Source organism: Lathyrus oleraceus, chromosome 4, assembly GCF_024323335.1.
Source record: "Lathyrus oleraceus cultivar Zhongwan6 chromosome 4, CAAS_Psat_ZW6_1.0, whole genome shotgun sequence".
NCBI lineage: Eukaryota > Viridiplantae > Streptophyta > Magnoliopsida > Fabales > Fabaceae > Lathyrus > Lathyrus oleraceus.
In genome coordinates this window covers 179,128,930-179,136,627 of record NC_066582.1, presented here as the reverse complement: position 1 = coordinate 179,136,627, position 7,698 = coordinate 179,128,930, and the positions used below count along the sequence as shown (strand labels likewise).

The window sequence follows — 7,698 nt, the reverse complement described above, 5'->3', positions numbered from 1 at the left end:
AGTCCGGATTTTCATCCGAAGTATCCTTTGTGGATAATTCCGCTGTATTGGCATATTCCCCAATACATCCGCCTTCGAGTCAGCTCGGGTCTTTCCATTGATTTATTCTTTTAGAATTCTACTCCCAAGTTTTGAGTCGTGCCCTGCTCACGCAATCTATCCCTTTTCTATCCCTCACCAGAATCCCAGAGTCTCTGTCCCATTGAGTGTGTCACTCATATGGATGGTCAGTTTCTCCTAACTTCTTTTCTCTTTGTGGACGCATATCCCCCACGAAGTATTACCCTTTTGCATACATACATCTGCATCATGAGGTCTCATAGGGACCAAAATTCGTCTCTTTGTTATTATTTAAGTCCATTCTACCTCGTCGAGACGAAGATTTTAACCTTCATATCTCCGACTAGAATGACCTTAAATAGGGGCATCTGTAAGACCCCAATTTTGGCCCTAAGATCCCTCATGACATCATAACATTGCATTTGCAAAGCCTCAAGGATCATGAGCATCTGGGTTCCCTTTGCCTTTGGGTGGGACCTCTTGTGAGTGGTTTGAGATCACCAAGCATGCTTGAATTGTATATCATTGCTTTTCTCATTTTATTTACTAATCAAAAACACAAAAATATGTCACTAACATTTCTTGTTTGTAGCTTGAGCAATCACAAGGTCTAAGAGCTTCTAAGAGATCCTTTGTGCAATGATAAGGTCAAGAGAAGATGAAAGCAAGCATGGAAATGGTTCCCAAAGCTCTCATCCATCAAATATGCCTCCCTAGTATCTCAATTCATCATTTTGATCAAAGCAAGTCAAGAGGTTTGAGATTTGTCTCCCAAGGAAACCCTAATTCATCTGATCATCAACAATGCCTTGCTCATGAAGCAACCTCAGCCCATGGTCAAATACCATCAAGGTAAGTTCTTTAATTCATCATTCCATGCATATTTGAACTCATTTGAGTGCCCTCAATCATCAATTCATCAAGATATGAGTGGTGGACTTGAGAAGTTGATCAGTCAATTCATCTAACTATTTTGAAATACACTGAGACCTAACTTTTTATGTGTTGGTCAAATGGAGATGATCCCAAGAGAAAATATGTTCTTAAGAACAATATGAAAAACTTTCATGTTCATCAAAATTGGATTTGAAGCTTGGAAGATCATCATCCACTCCAAGACATTATAGGTCATTTTGACTGAAACCCTAATTTTGGGTCAACTTCCCAAGAACATAACTCATTCATTTTTTATGATTTTGAGGTGGGACTAAGTGAATTGGAAAGCTTATTGTGTATAATTCAAATGTTATGTTGAGAAAAATTTCAAAATCTCAAAAGAAATACATATGATAATGCAAAACATTATAGGTCACTTTGGGCCAAATGCATTGAAATGGAAAAAAGTCCAACTTCAAGTGCCCATAACTTCTTCATTAAAAATCCAAATGATGCAAAACTTAAGTCCAAATAGATTTTCTTGAAATTACAACTTTGATGTTGAAGGTTTTATCATTTGGAGCTTGCATCATTGAGACAGAAGGGCTTGAACATTGGCCAAATTTGGAAACTTCACTTATGCATGTTTTGCACCCTACACTTTAAACTCAAAATTCACTAATTTCCAAGGCCCAATTGAAATTTTGATCAACATATCATTTGTTCCTTATGCAACAAGCTTCCTAACCATTACTCATGAGATAGCATTTGGAGTTTGGAAGCACCATTTTCGAAGGCATGAAAATTAAGTGCATTTTGTGAAAATCAATCCAAATTGCCATGCATGAGCTGATTACACTTAATATACACATCCATTTGCAATTCACATGAACTCAGCAGGTCATTCTAGTCTTCATTGGGCCTTCCACATGATCACACAAGCCCATGCAATGAAAAATCCATTTTGCCATGCACACGAGTTAACTCATGCACTCAGCCTTTTCCAGCTGTAAATACATGTGTTATGCTTCATAATTCTCCAACCTAAAGGCGCCTGAAATGCTGCAAGAGTGAATCCCTAACCATACCAAAGGAACAAAGTTCATCTTTCTTCAAAAATTCAGATCTGAAATTCAATTGCATTTGGTTGAATTTTCAGATCTAAAGTTCCTAGACCTTCATCATTTGATCTATTGAAGTTCTGTTTTGCAAAAGGAACCAAGGAAAGGGACTCAAATCTCCATAATCCAAAGGTTTTGATCAACTGTTTTTTGCTTCGAATCTCCTTATACTTTGATCCATTGGCCTTGATATTGTGTTGTCTGAAGTCCTCTCTATAGAGGCATTATTATTGAGTGCTTAATTGTTGAAATCGAGCAAGTTCAGTTGAACATCACCAAACTTCCATCTCTGATTTTTCTCTTAATAGGAATCTAGAGTGGAAGTGAGTGATATAGGAGTGATGTACATCACTTCACCTTTCGAATGGTGTATGGATCGTTCATTTTAGTGAGCATTTGAATCTCTGCATTTTTTTGACCTTCGTCGGAGCTCACCGGAGAAGACGGTGGCGCTGGCCACCGTCTCATTACCAGATTGATTGTGAGCCATTGATCTCAATCCCCAGATCTAATCTCCACGCTTGGATGTTATGACTTTATTTAATGCATTGTACTTCTCAGTTGACTAATGACTATGGTACGCGCGTGCTCCTGATCCATTGGGTGTTGCCACGTCAATTAATGAAGTCATCCAACCCTTCCTGATTTTTGCCATTTTCTAAATTTCTGTTTTATTTTCTTTAATTCCATTTTATTTCAAAAACTCATAACTCTCTCATTTTAATTCCAAAAAATATGGGACCAATTGCATTATTTCTCTTTTAATTTCTAGTTTCTAAAAATGATTTTTAATATTTTTTATTTTGTCATTTGCTATTTTTTAATAATTTTCTCTTTTCTGGTCATTTTTAATTCATTTTAAATAGTTTTTGATATTCAAAAAATACAAAAATATTTTCTCAACCTCTTTGAATGATGATGGATCTATGAAAAATATTCTCATCAATTTATTAATTGATTTGAGATTTTAGTTCAATTAGGTTATTTTTCTTCATTTTTAATTGATTAAAAATAGTTTCTGACTTTTAAAAATGCTGAAATTTTTTGTCAAACTTTGTTTGACCTTGTTGAACTTAGGATAATTCACTTGGACTTTTCAAAGTTGATTTTAAGTGAATTTGAAGTTTGACCTTTCTTTAATATTTTAATTCAAGTTTATTTTCAAATATTAGAAATGCCAAAAATATTTTGTTTATTTCTTGACATCCAATCTTCATCTTACTTCTGTTTTGATTGTTTGACCATGATCCTCAATGTCTTTGGTCAACCCTTGATTGATTGGTACATTCCATTTCATTTTAATGCACTTTAATTTTCTCCATTTCCATTATCCATCTTCTTCTTCTTCTTCTTCTTCTTCTTCTCTCCTTCTTTTCTATTTGATCAATGAGTTAAAGGTTGATAAGTTAGCATTGATTAGGAAGGTTTAATCTTCCTTGATTCAAATCTAATTCATCTTGATCAAATGATCAAGTGAATGGCTTTGCATTAAGGATAGGTTGCTTTCTAAATCATGTAAAGGACTTAAACCAATACAAGATCATTTCTCATTTTCTTTTTGGGCATGGCAAGTTGTTGGAACTTGGTTCACTAATCAAGAATTCTAACTTGTTTTGTTGCCTACATTATTATTGACCGGCCTCAGATAGTTGTGACTTCTACATAAGTCCAATTACGATTGCTTAACATAGCGCTAAATTTGCCTTATGGCACACTAACCACTAACATTAACTATTAACCATTAACATTTACTTCTTGCACTTTACATTTATGCAATTTATTATCTTTGTACATATTATTCATTTGCCTTTCCCCTTTGCTCACTTGAGCACATGTTTATGTTAATGCAATTTGCCTTTTGCTCATTTGAGCACATAATTGTATATATATTATTGTGCTTGTGCTTTTGTTTTGATTGTTATGGACCAAAATGCAAAGAAATGGACAATTGGACTTAGATATTAGGACTTACCCTATGCAAATTTGGAGTCAAAGAGCAACTAGGCAATTTGAGCCTTTAGAATGCTTTAGATATTGAAGATGGGTTAGAAGGACCATGCCTCTAAACTCACTCTTGTCCATTCTTGATTTGTTTCATAAAACTTTTGATGTGTGTGCTCTTGTACTAGGGAATCCTATGAGAGCTCAAATTGAAGAACCATTACCATGTTCTTCCTAAGTGAAAGATACAAGATGCATTGAGGATCTCTTGAGAGACTTATTTGATTGTTGCTTGAGCTTACTATTATTTTGCTTGCATATTCCAAAGGATGGGAGCTACTTGGATCATCAATATGATCTCAAGAGAGGAACTCCATTTGTGGTCTTGTTTCTTATCCCTTATCTCTTGTATGATTAGGACTTTAGCCATTCTTCTTCTTCCCTCCACTCTAACCCAAGCCAAAACTTTTTGTGCAAACATTTAACACTTGTTTTCAACATTAGAAACCTAAGCCTTATGCTTTTGATTTTCAAGCTTTCTTTTCATAACACTTATTTTGAATTGAATCTTTAAGTCAACTTTGACCATATTTTGTAAATACTTTTCATTGGTAAATATAACCCATTCAAATGTCTTTTGTGGTTTCAATGGCCACTTTCTTAATCAAAATTTTCATAACCTTTAGCTATTAGGTTTGAGTTATCCTTGAGGTAGATGTAATACTCACCTATATCCTTAGTGATGGACAATGAGTCTTCCATGCTTATTATAGGGTTAACCCCTCACTAGCATGTTGAAGCTATCCTCACATGGTGGATTTGTGGTTTTGGGTTGAGTTTTCTCCCTTGGATAACAAAAGACCTTAAGGCTTTTGGACCAATCAATTCACCAACTTTTTTTTGAGATTTTTACCCCGAACTACGAGGTTTTGATCCTAATCTTTTTAAGATGGTACGTAGACAATGGGTTTATCCATCCAAACATAAAATGTAAATAACTTGTATATTCTCTTCTCATCTCTTCAATCATGTTTGCACAAATAAACTTTCACAAAAATACCAACCTTACAACAAATGTGAAAAGGGCTCCCTAGGAGTACCTAGGATGTTTTGGGTTCTTAAAACCTTCCCATTGCATAACCAACCCCCTTACCCAGATCTCTGACATTTTTACTAGTTTTTGATTTGATAAAACTTTTAGGTTTTTGTTCGCTTTCTGACCATTCCTTTGGATAAATAGAAGTGCGGTGGCGACTCGACTTGTATGGTTTACCTTGGATTTAGTCAATATCTCTAATGGTAACGAATACCCCGCTACACAGGCGCCACCTTTGCATTTCACATTCCCACTAAAGAGAAGTTGAAGGGCATCCTAGTCTTTGCATGCTGTTGAGTTCCTTTATAAATAACTCGTTCTAGTTCATTTCCAAATCATCCAACTTAGTTTACAACACTAAGACTATATTATCATCTGTAAAAGAGGTAATCCATCACATCGAGGGGTTATCGCACCTTAGTGAAATTGAGTTGGAGCACTTTGATTTTGTTGGCGTCTTTATTTTCAAAGTCGAAGGTTTATTTACTTCCTTGTACCAGATTTAAAGCCTCCGTTTGGAGCAGGTTCTAATATAATCGCTTTTTGTTTTTATTTTACTTGCCATGCCTTACTTTGTTTAATTTCTTGCCATGCTTTACTTTATTTAATTTCTTGTCATGCTTTTCTTTATTTAATTTCTTGTCATGCTATACTTTATTTAATTTTCCCGCCATTATCTTTATTGCTCGTTTTAATTATTTTACACGCTTTACTTGTTCTTTACGCCTTACATTCTAAACAACTTTTCATCATGATCAATATCGTTGTGTTTGTTTGTATTACCATGTATGGCTAAATCTCTCAAAGGTTAGAATGTAAGGATCGCGGTTAAAGAGATATTTCACATATTGGATCTATAGAAATGCTTTAGGGGATGTTTTGATTTTTAATTCAAGTTTTCTGAAACAAACTTAGTTAATTTTAACTACTCAAGGAGTGCGAAAGCACCCTGGCTTAGTTAACTAGGAATTTTTATCACTTTAAGGAAAAACGATTTTTGAAACTGTTTTCGGACGCGGTGATAGATTTAAAATCAGGAGACTCCTTAGGTAAACTTTCCGAATCAAAATCACTTTTCAACTAAGCTTACGAGTCTTATTTCTTAAAACTAGGTTTACTACTTTAGCGTTCTGCGCACCTTTTATAAGTGACAATAAAAGGCCTTAATTTAAGGGTAAACTCGGTTCTGAATACGCGAAAGCGACAATTTCTGTTAAATGGATTCTTTTCAAGAGTAGAAAATATTTCCCCATAAGTAGTTCTATTTAGACAATCGAAGCATCGTTTAACTGACGTGAAATACATTCAAGCCTATCTTTATCTGCACTGTATTTATCATTTTCATTTATTGTTATTTTGCGACATCAATATCTCATTTCTACCGTCTTAGATAAACATTGTAACAATAGTAATCGATAGATTGACGATTTGGTCTCTGTAGGATCGATATTCTTTTATATTACTCTGACGCGATTCGTGCACTTGCGAATATAGCGATCAAGTTTTTGGCGCCGTTGTCGGGGATCAACTTCGTCAAATTTCGTACCTTGTTGTTACACCGTCTAGACTAAGGAATTATTAGTTGGTAAATGTGAAGAACCCGTAGTACCAGAAATTTAGTAGATCCTCTAGCGGAACCCGAACGTTACACTCGTACACGCCTCTTACTCGTCCGAATTAAGCAAGCTATGGCCGAGAATCGCGACCGGAGACCTCTTAAGGAATTTTCCGAACCCTCTGACGAGGAACCTAGTTCTAGTATAGTAAACCCCCTCATTCCTGCCAACAATTTTGAATTAAAACCATCTTAACTGCAATTAGTGCAACATAACCAATTCGCGGGTCTCGCTACTGAGAACCCAAATCAACATTTAAAAGTCTTTATCCAACTGGCCGACACCTTTAAATCCAATGGTGCTTCACCTGATGCGATTCGTTTAAGATTATTTCCTTTCTCCCTCAGAGATAGAGCACGTTCGTGGTTACATTCACTTCCAGCTAACTCAATAACTACCTGGGAAAACCTTAGGAGAGTATTCCTTGCTAGATATTTTCCCCCTAGTAAGACTGTTTTTCTTCGAAACCAAATAACTAGATTTACTCAAAATCAAGGAGAATCAATTTTTGAAGCTTGAGAGATATACAAAGAGCTGTTAAGAGTCTGCCCACACCATGGCCTAGAACAATGGCTGATCGTTCATACCTTCTACAATGGACTTCATTATAACACAAAGATGAGCATCGACGCTTCCGCTGGTGGCGCGTTGATGAACAAACCTTACCCTAAAGCTTGTGACCTAATTGAGGATATGGCCCAAAACCATTACCAATGGGGAACTGAACGAGCATCAATATAGAAAAAGGAGACCCAAGGTGGAATACATGAGATAAGTTCTATGGACATGATGCAAGCGAAAATGGACGCTTTAGCCCTTAAGGTCGAATATATTTCTACAAACTCTAACACCGCAGCGGTAGTCCACACAGAGTGTGAACTTTGTGGATCTAAAGGACACGAATCGGCGGAATGCAACCTTTTGAACGACCTGAACACCGACCAAGTGAATTACGCTCAAGGTAACCCATTTTCAAACACTTACAACC

The 7,698-nt window shown here is 35.9% G+C and overlaps 1 non-coding gene across 1 annotated transcript; it reads right to left on the bottom strand.

Annotated features, from left to right (window-relative positions):
* Positions 1 to 7,166: 7,166 nt before the first annotated feature.
* Positions 7,167 to 7,273, bottom strand: LOC127077386 (small nucleolar RNA R71). Its single transcript, XR_007787203.1, has one exon. It is a non-coding gene; the product is annotated as a small nucleolar RNA R71 (small nucleolar RNA).
* Positions 7,274 to 7,698: the final 425 nt, after the last annotated feature.